The sequence below is a fragment of the Lacerta agilis genome, chromosome 5 (assembly GCF_009819535.1).
Source record: "Lacerta agilis isolate rLacAgi1 chromosome 5, rLacAgi1.pri, whole genome shotgun sequence".
NCBI classification, from domain to species: domain Eukaryota; kingdom Metazoa; phylum Chordata; class Lepidosauria; order Squamata; family Lacertidae; genus Lacerta; species Lacerta agilis.
Window position 1 is genome coordinate 71,159,189 of NC_046316.1, and position 19,149 is coordinate 71,178,337.

Consider the following 19,149-nt stretch of genomic DNA (forward strand, 5'->3'; position numbering starts at 1 on the left):
AGCCCTGAGTGTTCACTGGAAAGACTGATCCTGAAGCTGAGGCTCCAATACTTTGGCCACCTCATGAGAAGAGAAGACTCCCTGGAAAAGACCCTGATGCTGGGAAAGATAGAGGGCACAAGGAGAAGGAGACGGCAGAAGATGAGATGGTGTTCTCGAGGCTACCAACTTGAGTCTGACCAAGCTGCAGGCGGCAGTGAAAGACAGGCGTGCCTGGCATGCTCTGGTCCATGGGGTCACGAAGAGTCGGACATGACTGAACAACAACAACATTGATTGATTACAAATATTAAGAGGTGTGGTGTTCTTTTAAGTATCCTGCTCCCAAGCAGCTTGGCACTGAGACTCTTAGGTCATAATCTTATGCAAACCTACCTGATAGAAAACCCCATTGCACACATCCAGACCTAACTCTGAACATAGAAGGGTCACACTACCCAGTTGTCAAACAGTGCCATGTTGCTCATTTACCTTGTAAATCATATAGCGTGTCTTAGTTATTCTTATATTCTTTGCAATCTTCATTGAACTGTTGCTTTTGATTGCAGCAAAGAAAAGAGATCTGAGCTTGCATGGCATAGTAACAGCAAGCCTGAGTTATTTGCTTTATCTTTTGGTCTGGACCCATACCAGATGAATGCCCAGATTACAGTAGGTGACTCAAGAAATTAAACGTCATTGAGTTTAGCAGATTTTTCTCTCTCAAGTAAATGTACTTGGAATTAAAGTGTACAATTTAAACTAAGTAGTTCATCCACAAAGTACACAGAGCATTAAAAAAAATGTTTATCTCCATGGACTTGATGTGCATGAAGCCTAATATCAGTACAGAAATTGATTAGGGTTTGCCGTCTAGTTAAAAGATACATAGCTGTACATAGAGTCACAGCCTGGGTTCATTTAGCCTTTTCATTTGTAGTGCTCCATATTATATGAGTGCAGATCGATTTGAATCTCTTTAATATTCATGATCCTCTCACCAGTCTGAGTGAAAGAGATAAAGCTTTTGATGGCAATCTGAAGAACTTGATTAACAATGCACTAATCATCAGTACCATTGACCTGATTCAAAAAAAATAAAATGTTTTCCATTCATCCATCATTCTATTACCAAAGATGATTGCATTACCTTACTATTTTTTTACCTAAATTAAACCACGTGAGTTGTAAATATCATGTCTTCCTTTTTTAAAAAAAAAACACACACACAAATGCACCTTGAAACTAAATTAATTTAAACAAAAAAATATTAAAACGACCTATAATAACCAATTAGCACATGAACAGGGGAAACCAACTTACAAGTGGCCCCCGATAAACCAAGTCACTTTGACTTCCTGTTAATAAATGTTAAATTGTGCCAAGGAATTAATTTTGCAATAAATTGTTATTGTTGTTGTAATATCTAACTAAAGCATATTACCAGGAGTAATTATCCATATATCAGAATGCATTGAATGTAGAGTGTGCACTATAATTACTCCCCAAATTGCTTATCATTCAAATGGTAATTTTAGCAATAATGTTGCAGTAGCTATAACTTACCTTTCATCTGCGGAGAAGCAGTTTGTAATCACTACACCAACCTGGATGTTGCACATGTAACAGAAATCACAAGTAGCGAAAATATATAGCAATGCTGCTTACTCAAATTCATCCATTTGTTCTACCATGGTTATCAGAAAAGGTGTACATTGCTAATGTAATGCAGCTTTTGCCAACCTGGTGGTCTGCAAAAACTTTTGAATTACCCCTCCCATCAGCTAGGCTAGGGTTGCTGGGCTTTTTTTTTTGGCAAAATCACAAAGACATTTTTGAGCTTCTTTTAAGGTAAATTGGCGAAAACAACACTGCCAACATGGGTTGTAGTACAACTTTGTGAGTGATCGACAAGGACTTGGATCTGTCTTCTGATTCCTCTCCCTGTAGTGTAGGTAAACTTTGGAAGAGTAATTTTGTGCCACCAATTAGTTTTCACACACATGTTTATCATTAACTGACAGCAGTAGCATCAAATGAGGATTTGAACAAAGGAACGTGTTAATTATTGCAGGTAGAACAGTCATATCAGTGATATCAATTTAATGAGACAGGTTATACTTTCATTCAAGAATAATCAAAGCCTGTTCAGGCTTCAACACAGAATAGGATAGAATGCATGGAGAGGACATTTTAACCACTAGCTGAGTAGCCTGTCTAAACATGTTGTTTTCCAGGTACCTATGTACATATAGCGAAATGTGGACAGGGTATTTGCGTGTCAAGACCCTCAAACCAACCCCCATTGAATAAAGAACATCACAGACACAGAATTTAAGTTTAAGGTTATTGGGCAAATTTTGGCCACAACTTTATTGATTAAAAATGTGAGCAGTATTGGCTTAGGCATTGGCAAAACACTATATCTGACTCCTGCCCCCTTTGCAAGAAGTCTGTAAGGGTAAACCACCCAAAGGGTAGCTGCTTCGGGGGAACCAGCCTGCAACTCCCTGGTGTTCCCAGAGGCCTAGCATGGCCCTAGCGGCCCCTCAAGCGGACTTTGGGGCATGGGATAGCCCTGTTTGTACCACCTTGATGGAAGACCTGGATTCATTAACTAAAGAGCTGGGGGTTCCGTTGGCAACAGAAAAGACTCAAGGTCTGACCACATTACTGACTTACCTTGGCATTGAATTAGAAACGGTTGCGCAGTCATCTCTGTTACCTCCTGAAAAATTAGTTGCCCTTAGGACTTTAAATTCGCAGCTACTTCCCCTTTAAAAGGCTGCCCTTAAGCAAATTTAGTCTTTGTTAGGTCACTTAAATTTTGCCTGCCGAGTGGTGGCCCCTGGCCGCCCCTTTGTACATATAGCCAAATGTGGACAGTGTATTTTTTGTACATTCAATCAGTGTTGTATACTTTTGAGAATAAGTGTCATGGGCAAAGAGTCAGCTTCACCTGCTGAACAGCAGCCTGGAGGGAGAGAAGGAAGAGTGACTGCAGCTGATCAGCTTTCAAGGACACAGAGGAGAAGGCACTGATGAGAACCAGCTGCCTTCAGCCTTCTTAAGCAGAGCAGCAGCAGCAGTCAGTTACTGGTAACAGTACAGTACTTGTAGTTCCTGGTCCTGCCTTGCTGCTTCCTGCTCGTCTTGACCCTTGACCCTATGATCATCGGATTCCCTGACTCCTGGCAATCTAACCATACAGGTTGCTGTTCACCCAACCCTTGGACCGGACCGGACTTTGGATGCTGACTCAGCATCCAGGCAAGTACAACTCAGAGACTCTTCTGGTTGGCTGGCTTCCCACCCCACTGAGCTCTGCATGTGGTTGCTCAACAATAAGACTGTGACAATAGGCATTGTGCATAGGCTTTGTGCAAACAAGATGCTTGACTGTGTGAAAGTCTGGTGCTGAGCCATCAGGTATGAATGTCTGAACAGAGTTCAGGTCTTGAATCATCATGTACATGTAAACCAGTGGAATGTTTTAAAGCCAAACTACAACCACTAGAGCGCAAAATATGGTCTGAAGCTCAACATCAAAAAACTAAGATCATGGCCACTGGTCCCATCACCTCCTGGCAAATAGAAGGGGAAGAAATGGAGGCAGTGAGAGATTTCACTTTCTTGGGTTCCATGATCACTGCAGATGGTGACAGCAGTCACAAAATTAGAAGACGCCTGCTTCTTGGGAGAAAAGCAATGACAAACCTGGACAGCATCTTAAAAAGCAAAGACATCACCTTGCCGACAAAGGTCCGTATAGTTAAAGCTATGGTTTTCCCAGTAGTAATGTACGGAAGTGAGAGCTGGACCATAAAGAAGGCTGATCGCTGAAGAATTGATGCTTTTGAATTATGGTGCTGGAGGAGACTCTTGAGAGTCCCATGGACTGCAAGAAGATCAAACCTATCCATTCTCAAAGAAATCAGCCCTGAGTGCTCACTGGAAGGACAGATACTGCAGTTGAGGCTCCAGTACTTTGGCCACCTCATGAGAAGAGAAGACTCCCTAGAAAAGACCCTGATGTTGGGAGAGATGGAGGGCACAAGGAGAAGGGGACGACAGAGGATGAGATGGTTGGACAGTGGTCTTGAAGATACTAACATGAGTTTGGCCAAACTGCGAGAGGCAGTGAAGGATAGGCGTGCCTGGCGTGCTCTGGTCCATGGGGTCATGAAGAGTCGGACACGACTGAACGACTGAACAACAACAACAACCACTAGACTTTTTGCTCTTCTTAACCAGTGGGGGACAGCGGGGTGGACTGTGGACCTCCAGATGTTTTCAGACTCTTAACTCCCATCAGGCCAAGCCATCACAGCCAGTGGCCAGGGATGATGGGAGTTGTAGTCCAGAAGCATCTGGAGGGCCACAGGTTCCCTATCCCTACCTTAAGGGCTGCTTAAGGTTGCAATTCTGAACATGGGAGTAAGCAAACAGCAATGAACATAGTGGGACTTCCTTCTGAGGAAACATGCATAGGGTTGCACTGTAAGCTATCTCCTCAGCGAGGACTTCAATATTAGAAATCATTATGAGTAGAAATCCAGAAGGGACTCCATTATGTTGTAAATGTGGAACAGGGTGACAGTTGGCAACATTTAAATGGTTTCAGAAAAAATAAACCCACTCAGAAGTGCAGTAAAGAGATTAAATAAAAGGTGCTGACATACCAGATGGAGGTCTTCTTGAAGTCTTGAGATGTTCTAATGGCAATTCTGACCAGAGTTTCCCTTTTTCTCCCCCTCCTGGGATGAAGTCAGGAAAGGGTTTGCGTAAAAACTTTGCATCTCACTTCATTAAATTTATTTTAAGGGGTTATCATAAAAAAGTTCTCTCTTTTTGAGGAAAAGAGAGACTTTAGAATATGAAGTCTGACTTTTCCTTAGAAGAAGAAGAAGAGAAGAAGAGTTTGGATTTGATATCCCGCTTTTCACTACCCGAAGGAGTCTCAAAGCAGCTAACATTCTCCTTTCCCTTCCTCCCCCACAACAAACACTTTGTGAGGTGAGTGGGGCTGAGAGACTTCAGAGAAGTGTGACTAGCCCAAGGTCACCCAGCAGCTGCATGTGGAGGAGTGGAGACACGAACCCGGTTCCCCAGATTACGAGTCTACCGCTCTTAACCACTACACCACACTGGCTCTCTTAGAGACTATAGATAAAGTTTGACCTCATAAGAAGCACTTTTTAAAATGCGTTTCTTCTGTGCAGCCCTCTACAAGACTATAGTAATGGTTGGTTCATTTATAGACCTACCGTTCAGTCCAAAGGTCCCCAAAGCAGTGGACAGAATATGAATACAAAGGAAAAGCACAATAAAAACAAATACAAAAGTATAATTAATTAATTAATTAATTAATAGTATAAAATACTATTCAAGGATTCAAGGTCTTGCAATTATGCTCTCGCTACAGACACGATTCCATAGCACACAGAAGCCAAATTAACTCACATCCTCCCCTCCCATCTCTCACTTCAGACCAAGCCCATTCGCAAGCAGGGGGAGTGCCCTCACTCTCATCACAACCCAAAGGGCACGTTACCTTTGGTACCCCTCCCTTCAGAAGTAAGCCCCATTGAGTTCAATGGCACTTGCTCTCATATTACTTGTAGAAATGCATCTTCAAACTGGGAGATTAAGTGAAATCCTTTTCATGCTGTTTTTCAGACCCATAAAAAACATGTCTACTTGTAAGGGCATAAAAAGGCATTTGACTTGCCCTTCTGGGGCTGAAATGTGGAACAGATGTGCCCCCCCCCCAAAAAAACCAACAACATAAAAATGAAATAAAATCTTATTAGAGAGTGGGTTAACATATTTTACCATGCATGTTCCTGGGGGTTCCAAGTCTACATTTAATGATATTTTATTTTAAATAAGAAGTAGCTTGTTCTTCTTTTCAAGGAAAAGAGTGTTTTTATTAGCTAATGAATAATATTTAACTCATGGCTTCCATAGCTTGGTATCACATGAAATTTGCAACTGCCCATGCATTGAATTTTAGGTAGTTGAAGCAACTTGATCTGGTTTTGGACTAAATCTATAAGTTAAATATATAACATAGCGTACAGTGCAAACTTAGAAATGAGAAGTAAATTCCACTGAGTTGAATGGGTCTTACTCCCAGTCTTAGGGAGCAATTTTACAGACCCTGGGAGGGCATCAAGGGACCATAGGATAAAGCAGATCTCCCATATGGCTTTGAGTTTCTGTACTGATTTGCTTTTGAAGTACTGGGTTGTTGTTTTTCTCCCATTGCAACCAATGACATGGAAAATACAACTCTGGTCTGAAAAATATTACCCCCTCAGATACAAAAACAGAGACAAACACCATCTCCCTCTCCCTCTCCCTCTCTCTCTCTCCCTCTCTCTCTCTCTCTCTCTCTCTCACACACACACACACACACACACACACAGACCCCTTCTATCCTGTTGGCATGAGTCTGGCAAAGCTTTGGATTGGGCAGTCCATTGATAGGATTCCCCCTCCATGGACCCTTTTGGATTCCACAGCTTAGGATTCATTTAGTATGATTTTGTTCAGTTGTACTAGAGCTGAAATTTGTCATGATAAAAAATAAATGCAAGATATCCATTTATAGCATACTATGAAGGATTGTTGCCATTTATTTCACTTGAGTTTCCTGCAAATCTATCATGAACAGCAAAGCTAAATGATTAATGCTGACTAGAATCCACCTACCCTGCAGAGTACTTGCTCTAGACTGATTCTGCATTAAGCCTCACACTTATGACTAAAGACTTCATAAGATACTTAATAACTATTACAACTACTGTATGGGTACAATCCGCCACGTTCTCCCCACTGAGAAATTCTTCTTCAGCTCCCATTCATTCCAGTGTTTGAATTACAAGAGGGACAAGGAAATTGAGATGGGAGACTTATAGATTTGTTTACGGTCTTTGTCTAACTTTCCCCCCATAATCTGAGCGCTAGCATGTGGGTGCATTGTGCTCCTAGAAACAAATGACTAGTCTACCTGGGAAGAAGAATCAGAAGAAGAAGAAGAAGAAGAAGAAGAAGAAGAAGAAGAAGAAGAAGAAGAGGAGGAGGAGGAGGAGGAGGAGGAGAATTGGAAGAGACCACAAGGGCCATCCAGTCCAACCCCCTGCCAAGCAGGAAACACCATCAAAGCATTCCCCACAGATGGCTGTCTAGCCTCTGCTTAAAGACCTCCAAAGAAGGAGACTCCACCACACTCCTTGGCAGCAAATTTCACTGTCGAACAGCTCTTACTGTCAGGAAGTTCTTCCTAATGTTTAGGTGGAATCTTCTTTCTTGTAGTTTGAATCCATTGCCCCGTGTGCGCTTCTCTGGAACAGCAGAAAACAACCTTTCACCCTCCTCTATATGACATCCTTTTATATATTTGAACATGGCTATCATATCACCCCTTAACCTTCTCTTCTCCAGGCTAAACATACCCAGCTCCCTAAGCCGTTCCTCATAAGGCATCGTTTCCAGGCCTTTGACCATTTTGGTTGCCCTCCTCTGGAAACATTCCAGCTTGTCAGTATCCTTCTTGAACTGTGGTGCCCAGAACTGGACACAGTATTCCAGGTGAGGTCTGACCAGAGTGGAATACAGTGGTACTATTACTTCCCTTGATCTAGATGCTATACTCCTATTGATGCAGCCCAGAATTGCATTGGCTTTTTTAGCTGCTGCATCACACTGTTGACTCATGTCAAGTTTGTGGTCTACCAAGACTCCTAGATCCTTTTCACATATACTGCTCTCAAGCCAGGTGTCACCCATCCTGTATTTGTGCCTTTCATTTTTTTTGCCCAAGTGTAGTACTTTACATTTATCCCTGTTAAAATTCATCTTGTTTCCTTTGGCCTAGTTCTCTAATCTGTTAAGGTCATTTTGAAGTGTGATCCTGTCCTCTGGGGTATTAGCCACCCCTCCCAATTTGGTGTCATCTGCAAACTTGATCAGGATGCCCTCAAGCCCATCATCCAAGTCATTGATAAAGATGTTGAATAAGACTGGGCCCAAGACAGAACCCTTTGGCACCCCACTAGTCACTTCTCTCCAGGATGAAGAGGAGCCATTAATGAGTACCCTTTGGGTTCGGTCAGTCAGCCAGTTACAAATCCACTGAATGGTAGAAGAGGAGTTTGGATTTGATATCCCACTTTATCACTACCCGAAGGAGTTTCAAAACTGCTAACATTCTCCTTTCCTTTCCTCCCCCACAACAAACACTCTGTGAGGTAAGTGAGGCTGAGAGAAGTGTGACTAGCCCAAGGTCACCCAGCAGCTGCATGTGAAGGAGCGGAGATGTGAACCTGGTTCACCAGATTACAAGTCTACTGCTCTTAACCACTACACCACACTGGCTGTTTCATTTGACCTCTTGCATGGTAAATGCATGATTATTAGCTACAGTATACTGTTTTGTAGTCTATGAGCATTTAAAAAAGAAGAAGAAGAAGAAGAAGAATAAAGGGGAAATGCCAGCAATAATGGCCCTCAGCTAACTTATTCCTTCCAGCAAACTAACTTCTTTCCCACCATAGGCACATAATCACATTACCTAGTATTCCTAGTATATCATGAATAAGGGGTGGAATTTAGCTACCTTATTCTACCAACCCAAAACCCCATCATGGATTGTCATATATTTTAACATTGGAAGTTTATGGACTTTTTTTTACTACTGCAATAGTCACTTGGTATTGTTATGTTGCTTCAATAATTTCTTTAAAACCCCTTCATGTAAATTCACATCACCTAATGGTATCATCAAAAATACTACATGCTTCATACTGCACTTTTGACATCATGCACCAGAAAGCATAGGTAACACACTCCAGAAAATATATGAAAGAACAGTGACCATAGGAAATATATGCAGCTTCTCCCAGATGATGTCCTGCGCCCAAATCTTTCAGAAATTGATTTCTTGGATTCGGTTAAATGTATTTGGGAAATAGACTGGAGACTTTAAACCTGCTCTACCTGAAGAACTAATCCTCAAACTAGCGTGGGAAAGGGATTCATTCAAAAAGGATTTGTACAAAGAATGAAGCTTGATTCAGATACAATTGGGTTTTCTTTGCATTGGACGACCTCTTGCATTGGCAGTTTTATGTTTCGTCATATTGTCATTAAAAAAAAAGAACCCTGAGTAATTATATACAAAGGAAGATGTATATACATATAACACATATGAAAGAGTCATGCATTGTTCCTATTTTTAGAGAGATGGGTAAAAATGTAAGTCACTTCCTGTACAGATCAAGGAGTGAGAAGGGAATAAGAAAACAAAAATTCCATGTGGATAAGTTCAGCACTGAGATTTTAATAAAAATCCAGCCCTGTCTGAAGCCATCTATCCCTTACCCAAAACAAGAGACCCTTATTATATCGGGACTCTTTCCCAATTAGCTCCAGAGCAGGCATGCCCAACCTGCGGCCCTCCAGATGTTTTGGCCTACAACTCCCATGATCCCTAGCTAACATGACCAGTGGTAAGGGATGATGGGAATTGTAGTCCAAAACATCTGGAGGGCCGCAGGTTGGGCATGCCTGCTCCAGAGCAATGCAGTGAGTTAAGAAATTGCTATTGGAGGTGATGTTCGTTGGTTTGACTTCTTAACAACCAATGGAGATCTCCCCGTTGTCCCGCAATTTTTCACCTCTGGTACATCTACATTCAACTGGTGTCTCTCACTGGGAAAAAAATCACCCTTCATATTTCCAAAGCACAGGTTTCACCCACAGCTGATGATTTTACCTGTGTTTCTCCATCAGGAATAGGCTATCCATGGCCCTCCAGGTGTTATTAGGCTACAACTCTCAATACCACTGACCAATGGCCATGCTGGTTGGGGCTGATGGAAGCTGAAGTCACCGCCCCCCTTCACCACCATCCTACATGCTGAATAGGCAATTGAGAAGAAAATGCCACCTGAAAGTTGTTATACTAATAGAAAATGGACCTATTGAGATCAATATACTAAGGCAGGGAAGAAAGAGAAACTCTATGGTAGCCATCCTGGCATTATGATACTGGAAATAAATGTCTCCTGCATATGAATTAGTTGCAAGATGTTTAAAGCCTCTTGAGAGAATATTTTTAATGTGGCAACAAATACCATTTTCTTGATTACTTTTAAGACCCGATTAAAGTGAAGGGGCTCAGCCCAATAAGTTGTTTCTGGAGGGCGGGAGCTAACTGAACATAATTTTGGGGGTTGGGGATGGGAAATTGTGCTGCCATTTAGGTCTGAAATACACAGCCTTGAGAAATGCTATTTTAAAGCTGTTTGCTTTTTAAATGGCAACAGTCTGTATATCTATTTGTCTAGACTCCATCAAGGGGCCTATTGTAGCTGGAGGCTTAGGCTTGAAGAAGACTAAAGGGCTACATCATGTCAAAAACCTGAAGTAGGAATTATTGCCTTTCTTGCTTCAGTTCACAGCTGTATTATGTCACCAAATCACATCACAGTGTAATCAAAGATGAATAAAATATTTTTCCTCTTTACCTTAAATGCTTTTCCTGTCAATTACAATCAAAGGACATGATTTCAGGTCTGTCAGTTGGCTGGGTTCCTTCTGACTGATGACTCTAAAACTGTAATCTACTAAATATAAAATGAATCAGAGAAGTCTCAGAATGATTCTGCCATTAAGAAAGAAGTTTTTTTCCCCTTCCCACAGGGGACAGAAAAATAATTGGTCTTTAAAGAATGAAATCAAAGATGTTAAAAATGACTCTTGTGGTCTTTCCCTCCTCTCTATATTATTGGCATTTTCATCCGTACAAAAATTTCAGTAATTTTCCTTTGGGAAAAGCTCCTATCAGCATTCTAATCAACCCGATCTCATCTCGTGTGCCATTAAAGTAAACTAACTAATATCTTATTTTTATAAGTCCATACTTTTTTGTTCGTATTATTAGGTGCTCTATGATGGCAAACTGTAATCCCACGACAACGACAACTTCTAGGCAGTTTACTAGCTTGATTACATCATTAACCATAATCAAAAACAGTTCCCCAGAATGATTTCAGCTTAGTGGTAGGGATTGCTTCCTTTGATCTCAGTAGCATCATTTTACGATAGGTTGCTCCTCATTTACACTACAAATGCTGGCAAAAATGAAAGTGGTATCTTTGCAAGCAATATTGGATAAAATAAAATAAAATAACCAGTTCAGCAGTCTATGCCAGTTGCTTTCATCGATGAACAATCAGAATTTCTTTTTTAAATCCTGAAAGAAAAGTCTTAGATTGTGTCTCATCTCTGTATGATATTGCTTTGTGTTTTCTGTTTAGTAGCATTTTTAACACAGTTTCCAATTCCCCCCGCCTTTTTAAGTCTATATTAATGAATGTGTTAAAAACAACCCGTTTTGCATTGTGCTCCAGCAAAAGGAGATTGATCAGCATATCACTGCAGTACTTTGGCGATATACATAGCATAACATTTTACTTTAATGTACTAATATACTGGTTTTTTACTGTTTCATTTGTAATGTTGTCACCACTGATGAGCAAATACAAACCTACAGACTGTTTGAATAATGCATGTCATTATTGGGGAAATAATATTTCTTTCTGTGTTGAAAGTGGATTCTGCAGTGATTATTTGGGTGAGCACAATCTACGAGACTAGAAAAAATATATATACAGTGCAGGTCAGGTGCAAGGTATAAGTTGTTTACATAGACTTATTTAGCAGCCCCCTATCTTATGCTATTGTTCCTATACAATCTACATTCTGGATGTAAGAATCTTCATGGTATTTGCTGTTGGGGAAGGCCAATCCACTGATTTGCCTTCCATGGGTAAAACCCAGTATGGAATAATTTTATGGAAAACCAGAGTATCATGCAAAGACGAAGACAGCACATCTACTGCTCTACCTCTACTGGTGCAAAGTGGTGGTCTATCCACTTCTGATCTCTGTGATGAAAGGAAATGTGTGAAACTAAAAAAGATAAATAAATCTCAGTTGACATGGATAGCTCTGTTTCTTTGCTCAGATATATATTTGAACGCTTATCCACCTCTGATCTATCTCCACAAACTTGCAGCTTCTATGGCTGGGAACCAGAGATGTCTTTACTCAGATTTTAATCTTCTGCACTCCCTCCAAACTGGCAAATGAGAGAAATAATTAAGAAGGGAAAATGGTTATTGGTAAGACCTAGAATACAAAGTTTTTATTTTTTGGAAAAAGAGGAGAAGCTGTAGGGTTTAGGTGAATGAGAAGAAAGGTGTGCTACTGGACCAAGGGAAAGTCAGGAGTTGCCAGTAGATTTGGTCCTCTCTTCTCACCTCTGAATTTTTGCTTCTTGTCTTTACTCACGTTCATCGGCAGAGGTGACCATATACTTCCAGTGATAGCTCCTTGCACATTATAGTACCTTTGAAAGATCTATAACATTTACATGAGCATTTAGGGAGAATGCTTTTTAGGTACAGCTAAAAAGTCTCTGGGAAAAATATTACTATTCCCATTTTGATTTGGAAACTGGCTGGTGTGCAGAACTACTCACATGCAGATCTCTTGACAGTTTCTTTGCAGAATAACCAAAAGCTCGCACATCTCTCTGGAGGATATATGTGAGCTCCCACAGAAGATCAAAAGGCAGATGTTTGAGTCACCAGCACATCTGCTCTTCCTACTGTGTGAAGTCATCTCTGTCACAGGATAATTCCCATAGTTCTGGGGTTCTGTTTTTGTAGTATGCAATTACTTTATTGTTTTGATATTTGCCACTTGAGTACTTTGGTTAATCTGTCACCTCGTGACACAAATTCATCAGTCACAATATCAGCTGAATGACCTAACCAATAACTGAAACCTGGACCCAAAGTTGCATCTGATATTCTCAACCATATTGGAGGATGGCAAAATATTATCCAGGGGGTTTGAAATTCTCCAGCAATTCGTTCTGGAAAAGAACATGCCCAGAAAATCGATGCAAAATTTCATTTTTGGCAAATTCCAACCCATTTCTTAAACAGATGCTTTCCCCCTGCCTTAAGCCACTGCACTCTCTTTCTCCAGGAAATTTCTCCCAGCCCAGGTCCGACATTGGAAGTGAGCCAGAGTACAGAGAGATAAAAGGGATGGGGAATTGCTTAGTCACCTTTACACTCCGTTTCATGTAAAAAAAATATATACCCCATCACTCATTTATATGTGAATAGGCCAGACATATCAACAAAATATATATGGATGATTCATTTACATATAGTTACAGGTAGGTAGCCGTGTTGGTCTGCCATAGTCCAAACAAAATAAAAAAATTCCTTCTAGTAGCACCTTAGAGACCAACTAAGTTTGTTATTGGTATGAGTTTTCGTGTGCATGCACACTTCTTCAGATACATATAGTTTGAGCCTGTTATTACTGGAATGAATTGATAAATGCATGAATTAACCACCTAAGGCTGACTTTTTTGGACTCAGGGCCACTTAAAAAAATTGTTACGGGAACCACATACAGACACACATACGCCACAAGTAAGTACACATCACAAACTATGTTATTTGCTACAATAGAATACTTATTTCAAGCCTAATGTCAGCAAGGGGGGGGGGTTATCAGGGAGGTACCACTTAGGCACCGGGAGTGGGGGGACCTTGTTCCCACAGAAGGGAGTGGTGACCACCAACTTGGATGAATTTAAAGGAGTAGACATATTTAGTTATTTTATTATTATTATTAAATTTGTATACAGCCCTTCATCCAAAGACCTTGGGGTGGTTCACAAGATAAAAGCACAAAATAGACAGTTTTTTTTATAAAAAAAAAAAAAAACAATGCCCCCCCTCCCACAGACATGTTTAAAAGGCCATAGAATATTAATCAGCCAAAGGACTTGTTAAGAGGAACAAGTTGTGCAACCTAACTTTTGCATGTTCAGACCCAGAGACCTGCCCCCTAAATAAAGACACATTTGACTCAAATTTTAGTTTTGGTTTTGGGCAGAATTTAGGCCACAACTTTATAGATTACGGAAAAGTGAGTGGTTGCATAGGCTCTGGTTCGACTAGCTCCCTACACCCTTGCAGGTAGCACTGACCCAGAGCTCTATCATAGGTAAAGTAAGCCAAGTGTGAACACCTGAGGCAGGTGAAAAGCCTGGAAACAGACTCTGTTCACTCCCCAGATGCTCCCCTGGTTAAACCCAGATTAAACCCAGCAACAAGGGACCTACCAATTGGGTGTTGTGGCTATCCAATAGACCCACCCACAACCAGGAGGTCTGTCTCTAAGTCTCACTGCAACACGTGCCCTCTTTTAGAGAGGACACGATTTCTAGTATGTGATTGAATGCCACCAGAAAATAATGCCAGTCTGGGAGCAGCCCCCTGGGTGATAAGTCCATGACTATATACATTTTCCCAGGACCACCATGGACAGTAGGAATTATCAGGCACCTGCAGAGACAGTTGCTAGGAATGACATGTGGGGACAATGCTGGTGCTCTCATGTCCTGCTTATCAGCTTCCTATTTGGGCACTCTGAGAATAGGATGCTGGCCACTGGGTGGGCCTTCTTAAAAGCAATCTAGAAAAAAATAATACAATAGCCCAGACATTACTGGCAGTCTTCCTTGTATAAGTGGACAAAACCCTTGATGGCACAGCTTATTCCAAAAATTGAACAGAGATGGAGGTCACCAGTTCTTGCCTGAGATGTATCAGGCACCCTTAACTGTCCTCAAGTTCTCCCCCTTTCAAAACAGATTTTGTGGTTGCCAATGACAACCTCAGAGCTCCACATTCCCTTTCCCCCACATACTTACAAAGGAAAGAAGAAAAGGAGGAAAATACAAATTGGAAGCTTTTTTTGACAGGTGGCAAGTAATATTCATCCAAGTATTTCTCTCCGCCTATATTTTGTACATCCCTTGCTCTCTCTCTCTCTTTTTTAAAGAATCATATAAAGTCTGCCATAATCGCATGTAAATTAGCTGCTGTTTTCACAATGGCAGCTCCCTGCATAGCCTAAAAGCACAATATACAGCAAATGAAGCTGCTGCCTCCATCCTTCAATTTGGTAAATGCTTCCAGCGTAAGAAAAATATTTTTAAAATTGCCAATAATTATAAAAATGTTGCTTGCCACGGCATAATTATTTTATAAACCACACAGCATACAACTGTTTCTCGTCACGGAGGCCATCTTCACACTGTACCATATGGCTAATGGCTTCTATTTTGCCTCACACCATACTGTGTGTGCCTTTCTCATCATACTGTATTGGCTACTGAATCAGTTTGCTGTTAATGTCTGTGTTACCCTTTCACTGCATGTTTATTTTATGAGATTGTGGCATCTGTTTTTGGTGTTTACTCTAAAAGCGACAGAGTTCCCTTTCCAGAACCTGGATATTACTGCAATATTAATTTCCCAAGACAGGCTTTTGTTGTTGTTGTTGTTGTTGTTGTTTGTGCCTTTTGCCAGTCTTCGTGTGTGTGTGTGTGTGTGTGTGTGCATGTATGAGACATGATAGAACCCAGTGCACATTAGAATAAAACTTAGATTATTCAACCTGAATACCCACCTACCAGTTCCTTTTGAAACAATTCGTTTAGGTGATGTAGCTTTTTCCCTCAGACACACGTTTGGCTCTTCAGCTTCCCAAAGTATTAACATTTAAAGGTTCAGCTCCCCTTTTTCATGTTTACATTCTCGCCTCTAAAACTGCAGTGAGCTATAATCTTTCAAAACCAATTCCAAATTTCGATACATTAGTAGCGTTATAAAAGACTATGAATGAGGGGCAGGCACAGAACACATTTTCAAAGTTTTTGTGGTACAAGAAAAACAATTGCATTCTTTTTTAAATTAAAAAAATCCTACAGAATTAAATTTAAATGGAACTGTATGTCATAGTTATGCAATATAGAAGGAGAAGAATCCTCATGTTTTCATGCAGTTTATAAGAACTGAGCATTATAGGGAAAAGAGAAGAGCATGGTTTGTTTCATATTATGGCTCCAGTTTCCAGCAAAAAGATTGTAACTGTGGTGCTTGAGTTACAGAGTCGAGCTCTGTTATCTTTTTGATCCTTCTCCCAATAGCTTCTGTTTTTGAAGACTACATGTAGTTTGACGGGATTAAAACTCAGGGGAGTCACGCAGTACCGGGCTCAGGAGTGGGGTGGTGGCAAAATTGGGGCCACATTTTTGCACCAGTGGTCTTGCCACCAACCATCCAGTACTCCCTTTGGTGTATCCATGCAATGGATGCTGGAGTGATGCTGGTGATGGGAGGGTAACTCTGCCCCACCACATGAACAGCTACTGGAGTCAGGAATAGAGGTGCATGGATTCCACTGAGCTTCTCACAACTTATCCACCATAATTTCACCACTCATACAATATCTTCAAAACAGAGTTTAATATACTGAAAGTGAAAATGAATATGTCATATGGCATGCACAAGTGTTCACCGTGGAATATTGAGGGGCCTGACCCCCTCCTTGAAAATTTTGGGGGCTCGGCCCCTCACCCTTCCATAGATGGAGCCCCTACTGGGAAACCAGACATCCTTGTGCAGTGCTGCTTCACAGGTGACTTTCCTACAGGACCCCAAATTCAATCTCCTGGTAAAGTTGGGAATATCCTCTGTCTGAACCCCTGGACAGCCTTTGCCAATTGATATAGACAATACTGAACTAGATGAATCAGTCTATGTTCCTATGAACTTGGAAGATGCCCCCCTCCCCTTTTTCATCTTGTTCAGGTGAGGAAAGCCCTCTCAGCTGTTCTGCCTATTATGTGGTGACATGGAACAGGGCCTTCTCCATAGTGGCACCTCATCTGTGGTATTTTCTCCCCTTGGACGAATGACAGCATGCAAAACCGTCATCATCTGGTTTTTGTTGCTATGTAAAAATACAGGTCTTTGGGGAAATTAGATATTGAAGGGCCAACTATATTTGTTGAGACATGTCTGCTATGTTTGTTATGGTTTTGATTTTTAACTATCCTTTTTCTCTTGTTTTAAACTGCTCTGGGATCTGAATTAATGAAAGGTGGTTCAGAACTTCAGTACATAAGAAGTAAACAAACAACATCATGGGGAAGTGGCCACACAACTCTGACTGTATCAAAGGCACCTACAAGAAGTTTTCTGTGGATGGTAACATCTGATCTTACGTCCATAATTGCAATTCAGATGGGTAACATATGTTTCTCTCATTGGCAGCAGGATTTTGCATTTTGCTGATCGATGTTTGTCTAGCTCTACTTCTCATGGGCATTTAAAACTAGCATGCCTATAGGAAGAAGATGTAAAGGATGTAAAATCAAAGGATGGATCTGGTATTTATGTACTGTGTCTCAGTTTATTTGCTTTGGAAACAGTGCCATGTCTCAAAACAAGCCATGTAAAGAGTTGCATGCAGGGCGAAAAACGATCAATGCAAGTGAAGGAAAACTATTGTCTGAGGCCTGTTGGTTTATATACCAAAACCTGGCTGGCACATTGGCAAAACTGCTTGACTTCTATCAACTGTTTTGATACATAAGTTTGCAGCTGAATGGATTCTACCTAGCAAGCTTCCTCAACAAGACACCAAGCAAGATGAAAGGAAATGGTTTAAACCATGACATTCTAAGGCCAGGTCATGTTCATCTCATTTATCACTTTAAGAAAAAGAAGAAGAAAAGGGTGGAGCTATTAAAATAAAGGCAGATGACACTGCTGTCTGGGCTGGAACCCATCTGGTAAAAGTATGAGTCCTTTCCTATTAACAGGTCATTGTGAATACCTCTTTGCCAAAGTAGCAGAATATGGTGCTTGGGCAAACAAAAAAAAGCTTTTGAAGATCCTTATGGGAATTCAGTTACTCTTTTAACTGTGTAAATGCACAATTTGTTTCTACTATATAGGGCCTGAAATGAGTTACGTCCCAAATACTATCCCCAAACATCTGCAAGACACTGTATGGGTCAGATAATCTGATGACGTGATTTTCCCTTTGAAAGTTTGCCTGCAGATGGCTAGCAAGGTGCTTGTAATGTTTATTACAGCAGCGCTGAGTTATTTGTGTAGCTTTCGGAAGGTTACTTTGTGATTTCAATGCAATCATTACTGCAGAGGCAGAAATAGATATAGTAACACTGCAGCTTATGGAGAGGGAATTAAACAATGAAAACATTTCTCATCTTTATATTGAATTAGAATCATCTAAATAATTCCATCATTTCAATGGAAAAAAGTTTCAGTTTATGAAACTACATGGGGCTTGCTTCTGGGAACTGCAGTTTGTTAAGAGTGCTGAGAGTCTTCAAGAGACCCCCCGTATTCCCCTCACAGATCCAATTTACATAGCATTTTAACAGTCAATCCTTCTTCCCAATGAACTCTTGAAATTGTAGCCCTTTGAGGAGAATAGGAGTCTCTCTGCACCCTTAACAAACTACAATTCCCAGGATTCTTTGGGCAAAGCCAAATTGATATTGCTTTAAATGTATAGTGTAGAGGAGGTTTTAACTGGATACCACCCTTTGAATGCATTTTGATTAACTTGGGCCTATAGCAGCTCTATGGTTCTCATAATCCCTAGATGTGTTCTCTGGAGTTGTAGTCCAAAACATCTGGAGAGCACCAGGCTGGGGAAGACTGTTAAACACCATTTGCCACTAATATGCTATTATAGTTTTGAACCTCTTGCATGCAAACGTTCATCTAAGCCAAGGGTGGGGAATTGGATCCTGCCAGCAAGCTGCCTTCAGAACTGGTCCATCCTCTGCAGACCATTTTGCCAGGTGAATGGGACTGCCTTCCTGTTAAGCACCACGCATCAACCAGGTTGCTTGCTAGGGATCCTTATCCTGTCCCACTCCTGCCACACACTTTTTGGGGGACATATGATTAGCTGAGTTAGGCTGGTGTAGCCCAGGCTCAGCACTGGCTCAACCAGGAAAGCCCCAATGTCTACCATATCCAAACTCTCTCATCCTTGCATATGTTGGGTTTGGATTGTGCTGTAATTTGGATCCAATAAATTGAGTTAAATGCAACCCTTAGGGGGAAAGTATCAGCGTACATACTTATGAGTAAACATCTATGATTCTGCGATCCTTACAATTCTACTGTTAGTCTATAATTGTCTCATACCCCCCAAAAAAGGAACCTGCAGAATGAA